Source organism: Capricornis sumatraensis, chromosome 14 (genome assembly GCF_032405125.1).
Source record: "Capricornis sumatraensis isolate serow.1 chromosome 14, serow.2, whole genome shotgun sequence".
In the NCBI taxonomy this organism is placed as follows: Eukaryota; Metazoa; Chordata; class Mammalia; order Artiodactyla; family Bovidae; genus Capricornis; species Capricornis sumatraensis.
In genome coordinates, this window is record NC_091082.1 from 44,114,758 (window position 1) to 44,132,780 (window position 18,023).

Below are 18,023 nucleotides of genomic sequence, written 5' to 3' on the forward strand. Positions count from 1 at the left end.
TTCATTCCATCCCACCCCAGAGGTTAGGCCTCCTCCAGAAGAGGTTGGCTTCACACATACAAATGATTTTATACAAAGAATGGTAGATTCAATTTCATAGGCTAAAGCTTTCAAATAACTTTAAGCAACATCACACACCTCAAGGAGCAGATGCATGTCTCAGGGGGAATTATCCAGAAGCATTCCCTCCAAAGGTCCTAGGGAGGCTGAAATGGGCTCCATTTGAAGAACCATCTTCATCAGTATGTGCAGACCTCGGTGTGTGGTCCTTTTTGTCTTAGATGAGCAGGACATATAAGCCTCTCGCTCCTGGGGATGCCGTCTGGGATTGTCTGGTGGCTTTCTGGCTGTAAGGGTTTTGGACATTATCCCCGATTCTCCGTGGAAAAAATAGTCTTCATGTTTCATGTCAACAATAGTTGAACCAAACTGCCTTTGACATCCTGGAGTTATCTGCTGACCCAGAACTAGATGACTGGGGGATGGCAGCTCAACCCTGGCATGTGCCCAGTGCCAACAGCAAGGGTTCCAGGAGTTACATGAGCCACTAGGGCCATCCCATCTACCATCTGTCACTGGCTTATCATGCCACCTTGGGTCACTGACTTCCCCACTCTGTGTCATCTGTGAAATATGCATAATAGCAGGTCGCAGCCTTCTGTCCCTCCCCTCTCCTCTCCTGCTCATACTCACTTTCCCTCCCTCCCACCCTTCCTTCCTCTCCTTCTTCCTCCTCCTTTGCCATCGCCTGCCCCCTTCTCTCTCCCCTGCCCTTGTCACCCCCCTTGTCTCCCTCTTCCCTTCCCTCTGCCCCACAGAAGAAGATAATGTGTCTGTAAAGCGCTTTGAGTTCCTTGGAGATAGAGAGTCTATAAATATAAGCTGTTATCATTGTTACCATGGAAACATTCACAGAGAACCACACTCCTTTCCTGCATTTGCTGAATATAATTCTGCCTCCTCGCCCTGCTGGCTTCTTGAGGCTATTAAACAATCAATGGTTTTACAAAGCACTGTAGCCAAGTAGAGAGTAGGGACCCAGGGTAGAACTTGTTAGCTGCTCATCTCTTCTTCATGTCAATTTTCAGAAACTGGGTTTCTGTCTACTGAAATAGAGGAAAGTACAAGACTGACCAGAGTCAGCTATTAGTCCAAGGATGCAAATTAGGACAGGTATAGGTATGCCACATGACCAATGACCCTGATCTGTAGCAAGGTCCAAGCCAGGGAGAATTCCTGTGAGCTTCAGAAATAATATTCCACCCATTTCCTAAATTCTCTTTGATGCCTGACTCAACTTCAGAACCATGGCTGGCAAAATGTTGAGGTACAGAGAGTTAAGTTTACACCTTTCTGCCAGGCTGTGTCTTCTTCTGGAGAAGGCAATGGCACCCCACTCCAGTACTCTTGCCTGGAAAATCCCATGGATGGAGGAGCCTGGTGGGCTGCAGTCCATGGGGTCCCAAAGAGTTGGACACGACTGAGCGACTTCCCTTTCACTTTTCACTTTCATATATTGGAGAAGGAAATGGCAACCCACTCCAGTGTTCTTGCCTGGAGAATCCCAGGGACGGGGGAGCCTGGTGGGCTGCCGTCTATGGGGTCGCACAGAGTCGGACACGACTGAAGTGACTTAGCAGCAGCAGCAGTGTCTTCTTCATTACAGTCTCTGCAGGGCCTAGTACAGTGCCCTAGTACAACGCTGATGCTGGACAGAGGTTTGTAAAAGCAATGAGTAAGTGCATTTAGTACGACACAGTTGCAGGTGTTGCTGAGTGAGGCACATGCATTTTGGCTCAGTCCCAAATCCCAGAGCACGTCAGTTCTTGAAGCTGCAAGTCTGCTGTGTCTATTCCCACTCCCATCAGTTAGAGCAGTGATGCTGCTTCATAGGTGGTCCGGGGAAAGTCGCTTTCTATCCAAAACCCTGACATGGCAGAGTTTAGAATCCTAGTTAACCAAAATTGTTAACCAAACAACTGGGAAAGGTCTTGTGCAAAATGTAAGGGTGTACAAACGATGGAAAAGGTCATTGGTCCTTTCAGGTAGTGCTTCAATCCAAGGGGAAGTTTGACAGGTTTCAGATAAGCAAAGGTAGAGAAATGGGATGGGCTTTGGAGTCAGACAAATCAGAATTCAATGCATAAACCCTGCCACTTACCAACTTCCCTGAGCCTCAGTACTCTCATCTGTAAAATCCGAATAATAGCTCTTATCTCACAGTTTTGAGGTGATGGTGAAATGAAATAAGTCAATGATTAATACACGTTCATTCCATCCCACTACTTTAGCAAAAGGCATAAACAACACAGTTTGGGGTATGGAGGACAGGGTTAGTGATTTTATTTTTTAAATTGAAGTGTAGTTAATTTACAATGTTGCACTAATTTCAAGTGTACCACAAAAAGTGATTCACTTACACAACACACACACACACATATTCTATTCTTTTTTAGACTGTTTTCCATTGTAGGTTACTGCAAGATACGGAGTATAGTTCCCTGTGCTATGAGGAGGTCCTTGTTGTTTATCTATCCTGTATATGCTGCTGCTGCTGCTAAGTCGCTTCAGTCGTGTCCAACTCTGTGCGACCCCATAGACGGCAGCCCACCAGGCTCCCCCGTCCCTGGGACTCTCCAGGCAAGGACACTGGAGTGGGTTGCCATTTCCTTCTCCAATGCATGAAAGTGAAAAGTGAAAGTGAAGTCGCTCAGTCGTGTCCAACTCTTTGCGACCCATGGACTGCAGCCTACCGGGCTCCTCCGTCCATGGGATTTTCCAGGCAAGAGTACTGGAGTGGGGTGCCATTGCCTTCTCCAATCCTCTATATAGCAGTGTGTATTTATTAATCCCAAACTCTTAATTTATCCCTCTCCCACTTTCCCCTTTGGTAACCATAAATTGCTATGTCTGTGAGTCTATTTCTGTTTTGTAAATAAATTCATTTGTATCATTTTTCTTTAGATTCTCTGTATAAGTGATATCACATGATATTTGTCTTTGTCTGACTCTAATTAATATGACAATCCCTAGGTCTGTCCATGTTGCTGCAAATGACATTATATCATTCTCTTTCTGGACGAGTAATAATATTCCATTGTATGTGTGTGTGTTCAGTTCAGTTCAGTCGCTCAGTCGTGTCCTACTCTTTGCGACCCCAAAAATCACAGCACGCCAGGCCTCCCTGTCCATCACCAACTCCCAGAGTTCACTCAGACTCACATCCATAGAGTCGTGATGCCATCCAGCCATCTCATCCTCGGTCGTCCCCTTCTCCTCCTGCCCCCAATCCCTCCCAGCATCAGAGTCTTTTCCAGTGAGTCAACTCTTCGCATGAGGTGGCCAAAGTACTGGAGCTTCAGCTTTAGCATCATTCCTTCCAAAGAAATCCCAGGGTTGATCTTCTTCAGAATGGACTGGTTGGAATTGATGTGTGTGTGTGTACCTGCATGTATACACATACACGAATACCGCATCTTCATCTATTCATCTGTCAGTGGACACTTAGGTTATTTTCATGTCTTGGCTATTGTGAACAGTGCTGCTTTGAACATTAGGCTGCATGTGCCCTTTCAAATTACAGTTTTCTCTAGATATATGCCCAGGATTGCTAGATCATATGGTGACTCTATTTTTAGTTTTTTTGGAACCTCTAGACTGTTTTCCATAGTTACTGCACCAATTTACATTCCCACCAACAGTGTATGAGGATTCCCTTTTCTCCACACTTTCTCTAGCATTTATTATTTGTAGACTCTTTGATGATAGCCGTTCTGACCAGTGTGAAGTGATATCTCATTGTGTCTTTGATTTGCATGTCTCTGATAATGAGCAATATTGAATACTTTTTCATGTGCCTGTTGGCTATCTATTAAGGTTAAAGACCTCACGAATGTTTCAGATCTCAGGAAAATGGGAGCAAGTGATAGCTCTGCCTTTAAGAAAGGGGGTGGGGAACTTATAGGAAGAGAGAAAATGCTCAAGTACACATAGGGAGCCAGGCAGTACTGGCTACGTAATTTGCATGGTTCAGTGCAAAATCAAAATGCAGGCCCACTAGATAAAAATTATTACGAATTTAGAGAGGGTGACAGCAGAGCATTACTTGTTCACCTGCGTGGGTTACACACACCTGCATGGGCTTACACAGCCACAAAGCCAGCTAGGGAGCCTGAGGTGCAGAGGAACTTGCCATTACAGTTCCCAGCCTTGTCGAGCAACAGTGTCATCCTGTTACCCAAACACTGATTTTGTCATCACTGTAGGCCTAATTCAATCAAGACACTGGAATGTTTTGTTTCCTACAAAATGTGTGAATACACTGAATTCACATTTCATATTCTAAGCTAAACCTCAGCTGTTAGTAAAGGTCATTTCAGGAGGGAAAAGCTCATAAAAACAACTAAACTCTTAAAGGACTGATTAATGATTGTATAAAATGTGATCCAAGGTTCAGATTGCTGCTGTATTCTCATTCACAGAGGTACGGGGGTGAGGCCAAATGACAAAGCATATACAAAACATTCACTATTTATTCATTTGCTATTTAATAATGCTATATACAAGTCAAGGCACTAGGCCATGTAAGGGAAAAAGAAAAAGAGATTGTCTTCAGTCCAAAAATGAGAATGTTAGGCTTGCTAATGTCCAAAGTCACTTTCAGTTCTAACATTTTAGGACTCCTTGGTGAAGATATGGGGCCTAACTTTAAGAAAAAAGTCTCGTACAATAGTGAAACTAAATTGAAGTTGCTCTGTATAGAAAGCTTTTACATGGAGTATTTAAAATCTATTATTTATATTCATACATATGTACTTCCTGTTCATACATAGGGTTTTTATATGATCTTTCATCTAAGTTTTTATCAAGCCCTTCAAAGAGTGAGACTGTTGCTTTTTGGTTTTTTTTTTTTTTCCAAAAAATCTGGTTGTAAACTAAGTCACAGAGAAGAAAATAGATTTTCCTGAGTCAAATAGTAAGACTGGCAGAACCTAGCCACCTCTTGATAAATTATGAATTCACTCCCAGTGGTCCCCACTCTCCCTCCACCCTCCATCCATGGATAAAGAGCACAGTCAAAATGGACCATCTTCCTTCCCTTGTTGCCAAGGGATGACTATTCATGGAAGACTCTTTGCATAAAGCTGTTGAAGACTATTTTGAGTGCAGACTTTAAAAACCAGGCAAAACTCATTCAGATTCTGGGCTCTACCACTTATCAGTTATTAGTGATCTGAGCATATTACTTAATCATTCAAAGGCTCAGTTTTCTCATAAGTCAAAGTATTAACTCTTCTTTAGTTTATTGGAGAATTGAAAGCATCCCACAGTGCCTGGCACACAATGACTGTTCATCTCATGTTGAGCCCACTCCCTACCCTTTCATCTTCCTTTCCACATATGCAGCCTTTCATGAACAGAGTGTCATGGAACTGCAGTTGTCCCGTTATTTCACTAAGAGTCAGGAACTATGGAAGAACAGACAACCCAGAGAAATGAGGCCAAAGACAGGTGTTGTGCTGATTAAGTCTAAACACTGACTTTGTTTTCAATCTTGAATGTGCAAAATCCCATTGAATATTTCTTTCACTTCTCCTCAGTTTATTATAACCCATCACTAGACACCCAACTGTGCAATCCCAGCACTTTATTTTGTCCAGATATTTGTGCATCAAACAGTCAACTTCGAAAGGACTGGAGAAGGAGACAACGTTGTGAGAGAAAAGAGCCAAGAATTCTACCTATTTCTTCCAGGAAATGGAAGCCCAGAAGGGATCCAAGTGTTGATGAGTTGTTAGTCAGTGGACTCATCAACCATTGGGCTTTCCTGGTGGCTCAGACAGTGAAGAATCCGCCCTCAATGCAGGAGACCTGGGCTCGAACCCTGGGTTGGGAAGATCCCCTGGAGAAGGGCATGGCAACCTACTCTTGTTTTCTTGCCTGGAGAATCCCCATGGACAGAGGAGCCTGGTGGGCTACAACCCATGGAGTCACAGAGTCGGACATGACTGAGCAACTAAGCAGAGCATGTCAATCATTTAAATGATAAATTAAAACTAAAGGCAGGGACTTCCCTGGTGGCTCAGTGGTAAAGAACCTGCCTGCCAATGCAGGAGACACAGGTTCGGGAACATACCACACGCTGTGGAGTAACTAAGACCCTGTGGAGTAACTAAGATCCTGTGGAGTAACTAAGACCCTGTGCCACAACTACTGAGCCCATACTGTAGAGCCCAGGAGCCACAAGTACTGAGCCCACGCAGGCAACTACTGAAGTCTGTGCTTCCTAGAGCCCATACTCCGCAAGAAGTGAGGCCACCGCAGTGAGAACCCTGTGCACCACAACTAGACGGTGGTCCCCACTCAGCGACCAGAGAAAAAAGCCCGCAGAGCAGGGAAGACCCCACACAGCCAACAATAGTCATAACAATAAATAAGCAAAGTTACTTTAAAAATGAAAGGAAGAAAAAGACGCTATTTCTCTCACCAGACTATTATCCTGAAATGAGGACAGGAAGATATTGCCATAACGGGCCGGAAGGCCTGGGCTTAGGTTTTATTTGCAGGGCAACAAAAACCCCTAATGTACTGAAACTACTATCCCAATGGGCCTAAAATCTCCCCATTGCTAGAGATTCACATTTAATGATAAGCAGAGATTCCCAAGGAATCTCTAGTGCATATGCACACAGCGGAACACAGAAATGTGAAGGATAGACACAGGATATGGGAATTCTGATGGCAGAGAGCCCACTGGCAAAAAATGCAGAAAGAGAATGAAAACTGCCAAAGACAAGTAAATGCAGTTTTGCCTGGGCTCAGAGCTCCTGAAGGAGGCCATGAGGAGTGTTCAGGACAGCTCGGAACTATCTGCAGGAGATGTTCTTACCCTGTCTCCCCTTACGGCCATTCTGGTAGTCAGAACTGCCCAGTACTTTCACTTGGTGCTTGCGTTTAGTACTCTCTCTGAGCCCACCACTTGTTGTCACATTATGTTTAATTTTTTTTCTTGAAATGAAGCACTGCTTTATTAATTTGTAAGAAAGATATCTACTAGATATCCAAGTTTTGATCAACTATAATTTTTATGTCTATCATCCGCTCAGGTAAAAATGACTTTCTGTTTAAAAAGTGGCTAGTTGACCCCACAACACAATGACACAAATAATTTAGGGCCCCCATTATATTTTCATCTGCTACAGAAAAGCATTGTGCATATTTCTCCTTTACTACATAGAATAAAAATATTAATATTCAAGGAATGAGACTTAGAAAATTACTTTTACTCATTCCTCAAAGATGCAATTAAATGAAACAATTTTTTTTTACTGTGTTTATCTAGTTGTGAAAAAAATACAGTTTTATACTACTGTTTGATTTGTTGTAAGGCATCACAATTTTTCCCAATATTCCTTTTACACCATCAATGAAAATATCAACACAGTAAAAAGGAAAATGATGTATTTTATTTTTTATTTGTTTTACTTTTTATTGAGTTATAATTGATATATAAATTTCAGGTATACAACATAGTCATTCACAATTTTAGAGGTTATCCTCCATTTATAGTTATACAATATTGGTCTTATTCCCTGTGCTACACAATATATGCTTTGTTTTATAACCTAAAGCTTTGTACCACTTAGTCCCCTACCCGTATATTGCCCCTCCCACTTCCCTCTACCCACTGGTAACCACTAGCTTGTTCTCTATATTTGTGAATCTGCTTCTTTTATGCTACATTCACTGGTTTATTTTTCATATTCCACATATAAGTGGTATCAGACAGTATTTATCTTTCTGTTTTATCTTTAAACAGATATCTTTATCTAATACTATCTTTCTGTTTCTGACTTGTTTCACTTAACATAGCATCCTCCAAGTCCATCAACGTTTATGCAATGGCAAATTTTCTATTCATATCAGTTCAGTTCAGTCGCTCAGTCGTGTCCGACTCTTTGCGACTCCATGAATCGTAGCACGCCAGGCCTCCCTGTCCATCACCAACTCCCGGAGTTCACTCAGACTCACGTCCATAGAGTCAGTGATGCCATCCAGCCATCTCATCCTCTGTCATCCCCTTCTCCTCCTGCCCCCAATCCCTCCCAGCATCAAAGTCTTTTCCAATGAGTCAACTCTTCACATGAGGTGGCCAAAGTACTGGAGTTTCAGCTTTAGCATCATTCCTTCCAAAGAACACCCAGGACTGATCTCCTTTAGAATGGACTGGTTGGATCTCCTTGCAGTCCCAGGGACTCTCAAGAGTCTTCTCCAACACCACATTTCAAAAGCATCAATTCTTCGGCGTTCAGCTTTCTTCACAGTTCAACTTTCCATACATGACTACTGGAAAAACCATAGCCTTGACTAGATGGAACTTTGTTGGCAAAGTAAAATGTCTCTGCTTTTGAATATGCTACCTAGGTTGGTCATAACTTACCTTCCAAGGAATAAGCGTCTTTTAATTTCATGGCTGCAATTACCATCTGCAGTGATTTTGGAGCCCAAAAAAATAAATCTGACATTGTTTCCACTGTTTCCCCATCTATTTCCCATGAAGTGATGGGACCAGATGCCGTGATCTTCATTTTCTGAATGTTGAGCTTTAAGGCAACCTTTTCAATCTGCTCTTTCACTTTCATCAAGAGGCCTTTTAGTTCCTCTTCACTTTCTCCCATAAGGGTGGTGAACTGCATTTCTGAGGTTATTGATATTTCTCCCAGCAATCTTGATTCCAGCTTGTGCTTCTTCCAGCCCAGCGTTTCTCATGATGTACTCTGCATATAAGTTAAATAAGCAGGGTGACAGTATACAGCCTTGACGCACTCCCTTTCCTATTTGGAACCAGTCTGTTGTTCCATGTCCAGTTCTAACTGTTGCTTCCTGACCTGCATATAGGTTTCTCAAGAGGCTGGTCAGGTGGTCTGGTATTCCCATTTCTCTCAGAATTTTCCACATTTTATTGTGATCCACACAGTCAAAGGCTTTGGCATAGTCAATAAAGCAGAAATAGATGTTTTTCTGGAACTCTCTTGCTTTTTCCATGATCCAACAGATGTTGGCAATTTGATCTCTGGTTCCTCTGCCTTTTCTAAAACCAGCTTGAACATCTGGAAGTTCATGGTTCATGCATTGCTGAAACCTGGTTTGGAGAATTTTGAGCATTACTTTACTAGCATGTGAAATGAGTGCAATTGTGCGGTAGTTTGAACATTATTTGGCATTGCCTTTCTTTGGGATTGGAATGAAAACTGACCTTTTCCAGTCCTGTGGACACTGCTGAGTTTTCCATATATATATATATATATATAAATACTTTATACTTTATTCATCATGTTGATGAATACTTAGGTTGTTTCCATATCTTGGCTATTGCAAATTATGCTGTTATGTCACACTGTGTTTCATTTAACCTTCGCTAACATCTGAGAGATTTACGGGAGGCTGTTCTAATCTGGAGAATTTGTAAAAATCATCTCAAGCTAATTTAAGAAAGGGAGGATCTAACAGAAGTCTCATGGGACTCCAAGGAGAATCTGCACAAAACAGTGGGGTCCCATGAGAAGGGAAACTGAGAAACTGATGAGAACACTGACAGAGGCCGCTAACCCTCTCCCGGGATTATTCTTGTCCTTCTCCTTCTCCTTCCCTTCCTCCTCGACTTTCTTCTCTTCTCCTTCTTAATATAGAACCCTCCTTGCTGTATGTGTGTGCATGGCTGCAGTCACGCACTACAGTTCCCAGTCTGCCTTGCACCTGGGTGCAACTTTGCGAGTAATGGGGTATAAATGGAAGTGAGATGTATAAATTTGGCATCATCTTCTTAAAGCCAAAGACAATTGTCCATGATTTTCTCCTTGCAATAAGATGTAATGCAGAGTTGGAATTGACTCAGCGTTAGTCATGCAAAGAAGGACAACACCATCAAGGAGGCCAGAGTAACAAGATGGAAGAACAAGGGTCATTTGATAACTTCATGCAAGAGGACCATCTTGCCAGCCTGGATCATTTACCTCCAGGCTGTCAGAGAAGGAAGAAATAATTATCATTTTCTTTGACCACTTTTTTTTTTTTTTTGGGGGGGGGTCCCTGTGACAGTGGTTTGGCTCGCATCTTAACTAGTATAAGAATTGAAAGCTAGCCCATAGTTGGATCTTCTTTTGAGTCAAGGTCACTGGTCTACTCCAGCACTGTCAGCTCAGGCTGCTGTAACAAAATACCATAAACTAAGTGGTTTAAACAACAGATATTTATTTTCTTGCAGTTCTAGAAGCTGGAGATCTAAGATCAGGGTACCAGCATGGTTGGGTAATCAGTGAGGGCCCTTTTTCTGGCTTGCAGATCATCTTGTATCTTTGCATGGCTGACAAAGAGAACTCTGGTGCCTCCTTCTAATAATAGCATTAATTCCATCTTGGAGCTCCACCTTCACTACCTCATCTAAACCAAATTACCTCCCAAAGGCTCCATCACCATCATATTGGGGTTAGGGCTCCAACATAGGAATTTGAAGGAAACCCAAACATTCAGCCAATAATAGGCACCACAGTAAAAGGGCAGCAGTTTCAGAAGTCCTTGTAGCACACATCCACAGATCAGGTAGTAAGGAGAGTCAGCTGAATAAGCATTTGAACTCATAATCTGTCACTCAGCTTAGGTTCCTGAAGGTTCAATGTCTGGAAGATGTGAATTCTGTAAGCATCATATTCTAAAATCTACACTGGATTATATGTTCTAGATGCCAATCATCTATTCTCATATCACTTCTGATCATAGCATGGAGGGTTTTATCCATGCCAGTGGTTCTGGCTCTCAAACTTTAGCACATGTCACAATCAACCAAAGGGCTTATTCAAACAGATCTGGCCCCACCCCCAGAATGTCTGAGTCAGTAGGTCTGGAGTGCGGCCTGAGAATTTACATTTCTAGCAAGTTCCCAGGTGCTGCTGATGCTGCTGGTCTGGACATCACACTTTGAGATCCACTGATATACATCACCCACCATGGTCCTACTTGTTGTATAGAAAACACACATAACAAAAAGCAAAAAAAAAAAAAAAAAAAAGAAGAAGAAGAAAACACACAGCTGTTGCTGGCATACTACACAGTCTTAAAGCCAGATGCTCACAGAAAGACTATACACCATGCTACTTTAGAATATTCAAAATGCAAGGATGCATTGCTTTCTGGTCTGTGACTTGGTAAGTAAACAAATACGCTATTTATTCAACACATATGAACAGGTGCTCATTCTGTGTCAGGCTCTAGGAGCCAGCAGCGACAAAGCAGACAAGCACGCCTGCCCCTGCAGAGATTAATTTGAATGGGAAGAGCTATCACTTGTTGAATTTCTGTGATGTCCAGAGCCCCTTACATTAATGATCTTTAATTCCCACAAAGACAAAATATAGGTGTCATTATTCCATCTTCAAGATGAGGAGGTTGAGCCCCATATAATTAACTTGCAGCATCAGATGGCTGTCTCCAAAACCCATGTACTTTCCATAACACCACAATGAAATATATTTGGCTAACACTACAAAGGGGCTTTTAGCAGAAATACCCTATATTTGTCAGCAGAGGATCTCTTTTTCACGACTAGGGCCTAGACAGATCTCTGAAGGACTGGGGACCTTCAAGTAGAAGATCACAAGAACTGGATGAGAATATTATGGACTGCAAGGAAGAGATCACTCTCATAACTCTTGACTACAACCCACTGTCTGGATCATCCACAAGTAACTTACCTGTGGGGCCACAATAAAGTTTTTTGGGTTCAGAAGTTTACTTTGAACAGCAACTATACATTAAAAGTAGCAGTTAAAATTGGGGATCCTTTCTTCCTCATTCATTTATTCAAGAAGTATTTCTTGAAACCTCTGTGTATCAGGCACTATGCTAAGAACTGTGGTGAACTAGAGGTAAGATTTTGTTTCTGTTCTCAAGGAGGTGGCAATGTGAATATAGCGACTTCTTCCTAGTCCTCCTCTGGCTGCTACATTTGGAGTTCTCTTTGGGATATCATTTTTGTCTTATGTTTTATGGTTTGAACTTTTCCTCTTCATTCATAATCCCAATTAATACAACCATTTGCATTGTTATTTTCAGTGGAACTCTCTATATAGGAGTTGGGTATTTGGTGAGACAATATAATGATTTATATTTTTAAAGAGAAATGACAGTGATTATCAAAGATATTGGGGAAATATTAGAAAGAGGAAGCAAGTCCTGAGGTGATGAGAAAAAAGAAAAACATCCTTGGAAGCTAAAGAATCTATGATTTAAAAGATAGGAACATACCCTCCAATAGAGAGAGAGGAGAAGAGAGTCTTCAGAGAGGATGAAGAAATCTTTGTGGTGAAGTAAAAAGAGCAACTAGGTGGGCAAAAGAAAGATAAGAGCACTTAGGAGAACACTTCCTTTAAAGGGTTTTCCCCACCTTTGTTGAATTGTATGCTTGGACTTCACTGAGGGTGACTGGTCATGTCAACTTTAGGATGTAGTACACCTCAATTATTTTTCAAAGAAAACAGAATTAAAACTTTATCAGCTCAGTGGTTTGGATGTCCTCAATAGATGAATACAGTGTATGTCTTAATAAGTTCAAAGACTTGAAATCAGACCCAGGGTTCCACAGAGATCTCAGTTTTTTATTCAATACTCCATGTCACCACTTCACCTGGGGATGTGGGCTTGGAGATGTTGGGGGAGAAGATAGCAAGTTACTGGTAACAGCCATGTCTTTGCTTTACTTTTTTTGGCCCCAGCACACAGCATGTAGGATAAGTTCCCTGACCAGGAATTGAACCCACGCCTCTTGCAATGGAAGCATGGAGTCTTAACCACTGGACCACCAAGAAAGTCCTTATTTTTACTTCTTAAAAAGCCCTCTGTACAAAAGCGCTACAGTGAACACACATTGTTTTATTTCCACATACCCTTCCTCTAAGCACAGCACAACTGTCTCTAAATTTTCTAGGATGTCTTCAAATCTCAAAGGGCTAACTTGTCTTATAGGTTTCTTCATCAAGTTTAAGCATATTGAGAATTCCTGAATATAATAGTCTCATCCTAGAGCCACATTCCTGTGCCTAGAATGGGGGTCTTAATACCCAGCTGTGCTATCTTCCTAATCTTCTCAGAGGTGAAAGTGAAAGTGTTAGTCACTTAGTCATGTCCAACTCTTTGTGACCCCATGGACTGTAGCCCACCAGGCTCCTCTGTCCATGGAGTTCTCCAGGCAAGAATACTGGAGTGGGTTGCCATTTCCTTCTCCAGGGGATCTTCCCAAGCCAGGAATCAAACATGGTTCTCCCTCACTGCAGGCAGACTCTTTACCCACTGAGCCACCAGGGAAGGCCTTTCTCATAGGTAGGGCTGCTCAATCATTTTGGTTCTTTTAATAGTTACCTGGGAATCTTGTTCACATGCAGAGTCCCAGGCCCGATACAGATAATGATTCTGAAGGAGGATGGAGATGAGCCCAGGAATGACTCCTTAAAAGGAGTCAACCAGGTAAATCTGATGCAGGGGATTCATGGTCAACATGTTGAGAAAATCTGTGCAATTGTATTAGGGTTTGAGACAAATGTGCAGGGGGACCTCGTTACTCAGCTGAATGTATAGAATGCATACATATGTGTCCATCTGTGCTAGGTAGAGGGGATACCATGGTGGACCAAGGCTGTTCCCATGAAACTTAAGCAAGTAAACAATCACACAAATGAATGTAGAACTACTTCCGTGACAAATGACACAAAGACTTACATGATGCCATATGAAGAGCTGTGGCTAAGACATTTTCCCTAGTTCCAGATGTCAGGGAAATCTTCCCCTGGAAGCTCTGTAGGTATTACCTAGCCAAAAGGGGAGAGATGAACATTCCAGGCACAGAGAGACTAGCATGTGTAAAAGCCTTGTGATAACAGGAAGACTGGAGAGTCTGAGGAGCTGCCAAAAGTTACCCAGGGGACTGAATAATATGTAGTCCAATGTTGGCCAACCCCAATCAAGACTTCAAAACTCTAACATTCCATCCTTTTGGAAGGCTGATGAGATCGAAGAATTATTAATTTGCTGGACGTGGCCCTCAATTTGCAACTAAATGTGAGCTGCTCTACGACCTTGTCCGTGAACAGGCTAAAACTGGCAGGGCAGCTGGCATCCTGGGTCAGATAAATCACACATCCTTGGCCACCACAACTTGTACTAAGACAAGGCAACAGCTGTCTAAGTCCCACAAGCCCCCAGAGAGGCTGGGGGAGATTGAATCCAATGTTGCCTTAGGAAGTAGAGAAAGATGGTGGGCAGAATATCAACAAATCAGCACTCATCATCTATCTATCTATACATACACACACACACATAGACACATATTGCTTCAGTTGTGTCCAACTCTTTGCAACCCCATAGTCTATAGTCTCCCAGGCTTTTCTGTCCATGGGACTCTCCAGGCAAGAATACTGGAGTGGGTTACCATTTCCTATTCCAGGATATCTTTATCTATATCTATCTATCTATAGAGAGAGATCCTTCCTATGTGACTCTTGCTATATATATATACATATATACTGCCATGAGCATGATCTGTGTCTCTGCCCTATTGGCTAGGGTTGGTTTGCTGATATTCTGCCCACCATCATATTCACGTGTGTGTGTGTGTGTGTGTGTGTGTGTGTGTGTGTGTGTGTGTGTATGAATCTGTTTTCTGCACACTTTTTTTTGAGATCTTTTCCAGCTCTGCTCCCCTGCTTCTTCCAGAGCCACTTCCTATGATCCAAGTGGCCTGGACTTTTCTTACGGTTTTGTCTTACAATGGCTCATCTCTCTTACCACAAAAGAACTGATATTCTCACTGGACAACATAGATAATGGTACCCCTCCCAGGATTTGTATTTTGAAAAAGGCCTGGAAAATAATAACTCAGAAGAGCAAATCAATATATGTCAAATTTCTCAGCATTGTTGTGGTAGACACAAGGATAGACCCTATAATTTTTAGCTGGGCCCACAGTGCCCAAAATAAACACTATATTTCTCATCTTTCCTTATATCATACTGTTGCCCTGAGGCCAAGTTCTGATCAATGAGACGGGAGCAGACATGTCGGGTTACAGTTTCTGGATGGATGTTTTCATAAAGGGAAGTTGGCACTTAGATCTTTCCTCTTCTTCTTTGTCCTTTCTTCCAGCCTGGCTGTAATGACTACCATCCTAGGCACCACCTTGGACTGTGAAAGCAAGGTCCACAGACGAAGGATAACAAAACAGGTAAGCTGGAAGGGGCTCAGCTCTCTAGGGATGTAATGGAATACAGCCATCTCCCCATTCCTGGACCATTTTCCTCTGGACTCGTGAGAGGGAAATAAATCCTATGTGGTTGAAGCCATTGTTATTTTGGGTTTCAGTTACTCACAGCCAAACCTAACTCTAACTGATGAAACTTCCTTGGAGATTTGTCTTTATTTTTTTCTTTCTTTCTTAATGGAAGAACCCAGTAAATTTTCTTCTTGGGGTTCCCTCAAATGTAGGCAACAACCTTCCCCATCTGCATGTGTGGCTGCTTCTTCAGGTCAACTCAAACTGAATTATAAGATGGAAAATGGACATGGACTCGGAGCATGAAGCCTTGGTCTGAAGCCAGTTCAGCCACAGGCTGTCCCATCATTTTCTCTCACCAGCTTCTGCTTCCTCATCTGAAAATAACCTCTAAGTTTTCTTACAATTCTGATCATTTCTAAGGCCAGGCATGCTAGGCTTCCCTCAAGTCTTATACCCACTCTGCCAGGCAATGAAAATTGTTATTAGGATAAAGAGTTGTCATCTAACAACAAGTTGTATTTTTAAAGTCTATTATTACTTGTTTGGAACTTACAACACAATTTTACACAGGTCCATAATATACATGAAGGTTAGGGTCTCAAGAAAATTCCAAGAAGGTGTTTAATCAACTTTCAGTTCAACTATAGTGCTGGGAGAGCCAGGGAACCAAAACAGAATGTAAAATATTGGTGTGGGGGGAAAAGGTGCTCAATTTCAAACTGGAGGAGGGGACAGAAACCTCTTTTCCTCTACCCGTGGCAAAGAAGGGGACACCCCTGTCCTCAGCCCTGTATTCTGGTGGAGGGAATAATCACCTCCCAAGTAATAGCACTTCCCTTTCACATCCAGATTCCTATGAAAACTAAGAAAAATGGGAGTTTCATCAGGTGTCAAATAGGACACCTATGAGACTGCCACCTGGTTTTCTTCAGTTTAATTCTGACTTCATCTGAAAACCTTGTCCTATAGATAAAAGAAAGGCCATTTTCTGGGCATGCCCCAATTCCCTTAAGCAGACATTATGCAGAACCCCTGGGACAGGCAGAGGGAGGAAGGGTGCTCTCTTTTAAGGAAATGATGCTTTTATGGCCAAGTCTGACTTCTCTGGTCGATTGCATGGACGCAGAGCCTGGACATCACCCAGTTCAACCAAGAGAGCTTAGTGAGGGAGAAACAGTGAGAGGAAGACCTGATTTCATACACTGCATGGACAGAGGGAGTACCTTTTTCTTCCTATCCTGATGAACGTCAGAGTGCTGAGAAGGAAGTCACAGTTCTCTGGTGGGCTCTGATCTGCTCCGCTCTGTTTTTTTTTAAACTGGTCAATATTATTATATGTAAATGACACCTCACTAAAGCTTAAAAGTAATAATAAAACAAAATGAAAACAAAACAAAGCAAACAAAAAAACCCTAGAAAATGGTAAGATAATCTAGAACAGCTGTATTATAAGCAAAAGGAGATCTTTCCAAGAACCCCCTCCCAGAGGACCTCCCCTTCCCTTAGGAAGGGCAGTCCACTCCCTGTACCGCTAAGTCTCATCTCTTCTCTTTGTCCAAGGTGTTCCCTCCATCTACCCTGACTGAACACAGCCTGCATTTCCATGCACTTGCACAAGCTTTCCCTTAGCCTGCCAAAGCCTTCCCCTCATTCCCTCTCTTGTCCAGATGCCACTGTCTGCAGGAAGTCTTCCCAGCTCCCAGGACACCACCCTCCTGTGCTCTCTCTCTGCTAGCGCCTTGGCCTGCATCATGGTGTCCCCACATGAGAGACTAAGCTCCTTGACCACGTTGACTCTGGTGACCAGCAAAGCGACCCTGCACACAGGAAGGTTCCTGATGGTCAATGAATGCGCCAGTGTTCCTTCTTCTCTTCTCCTTCTCACAGGGTTGTTGGAACCCTGCTCAGGGCCCATCTCTTCCAAAAGGGGTATCTCTCTTCTCTAAATTCCTATTGTCCCTCTTATTTGTGGTATTAACTGTGGAACATAACTATTTACTACCCTGCATTGTTGTCTGCTCATTCCTGTGTGTCTGGCCTCACTGATTCCATTGAATGCTGCTAAAAGGTCAAGACATCTCTGTAGGGGAGAAAAGTGCTCAGTTTCAAACTGTGATTTCCCTTGGATTCTAAGGCAACAGACCACGTACATGGTAAGCAATCGATGAACGATTGATGGATAAGTATATGAATCCAAAATCGGCTTCTTTCAATTGTGACCCAGTGAAGATTTACATTATCTTGGATAGCTTTTGACATTAAAACAAACAAACAAAAAAGCTTTATACAATTCCACCCATGTGGTGGCATGAGCTATGCTTACACTTTCTATATGTACACCTTCTATATGTAACTTCCGAAGAGGTAGTTAGGCCTAGGGGTTCAGAGCATGGGTTCTGGAGCCAGGCTGCCTGGACCTGAAGGTAGCCTTCCTTCTTGTGAGCCTTAGGCATCTAAACTTATGAAAGACTTATTTGTTTCATCTGTAAAATTAAGATAATAATCAGTTCAGTTCAGTCACTCAGAGTCTGACTCTTTATACCACATGGACTGCAGCACACTAGGCTTCCCTGTCCATCACCAACTCCCGAAGCTTGCTCAAATTCATGTCCATCAAGTCGGTGATGCCATCCAACCATCTCATCCTCTGTTGTCCCCTTCTCCTCCTGCCTTCAATCTTTCCCAGCATCAAGGTCTTTTCCAA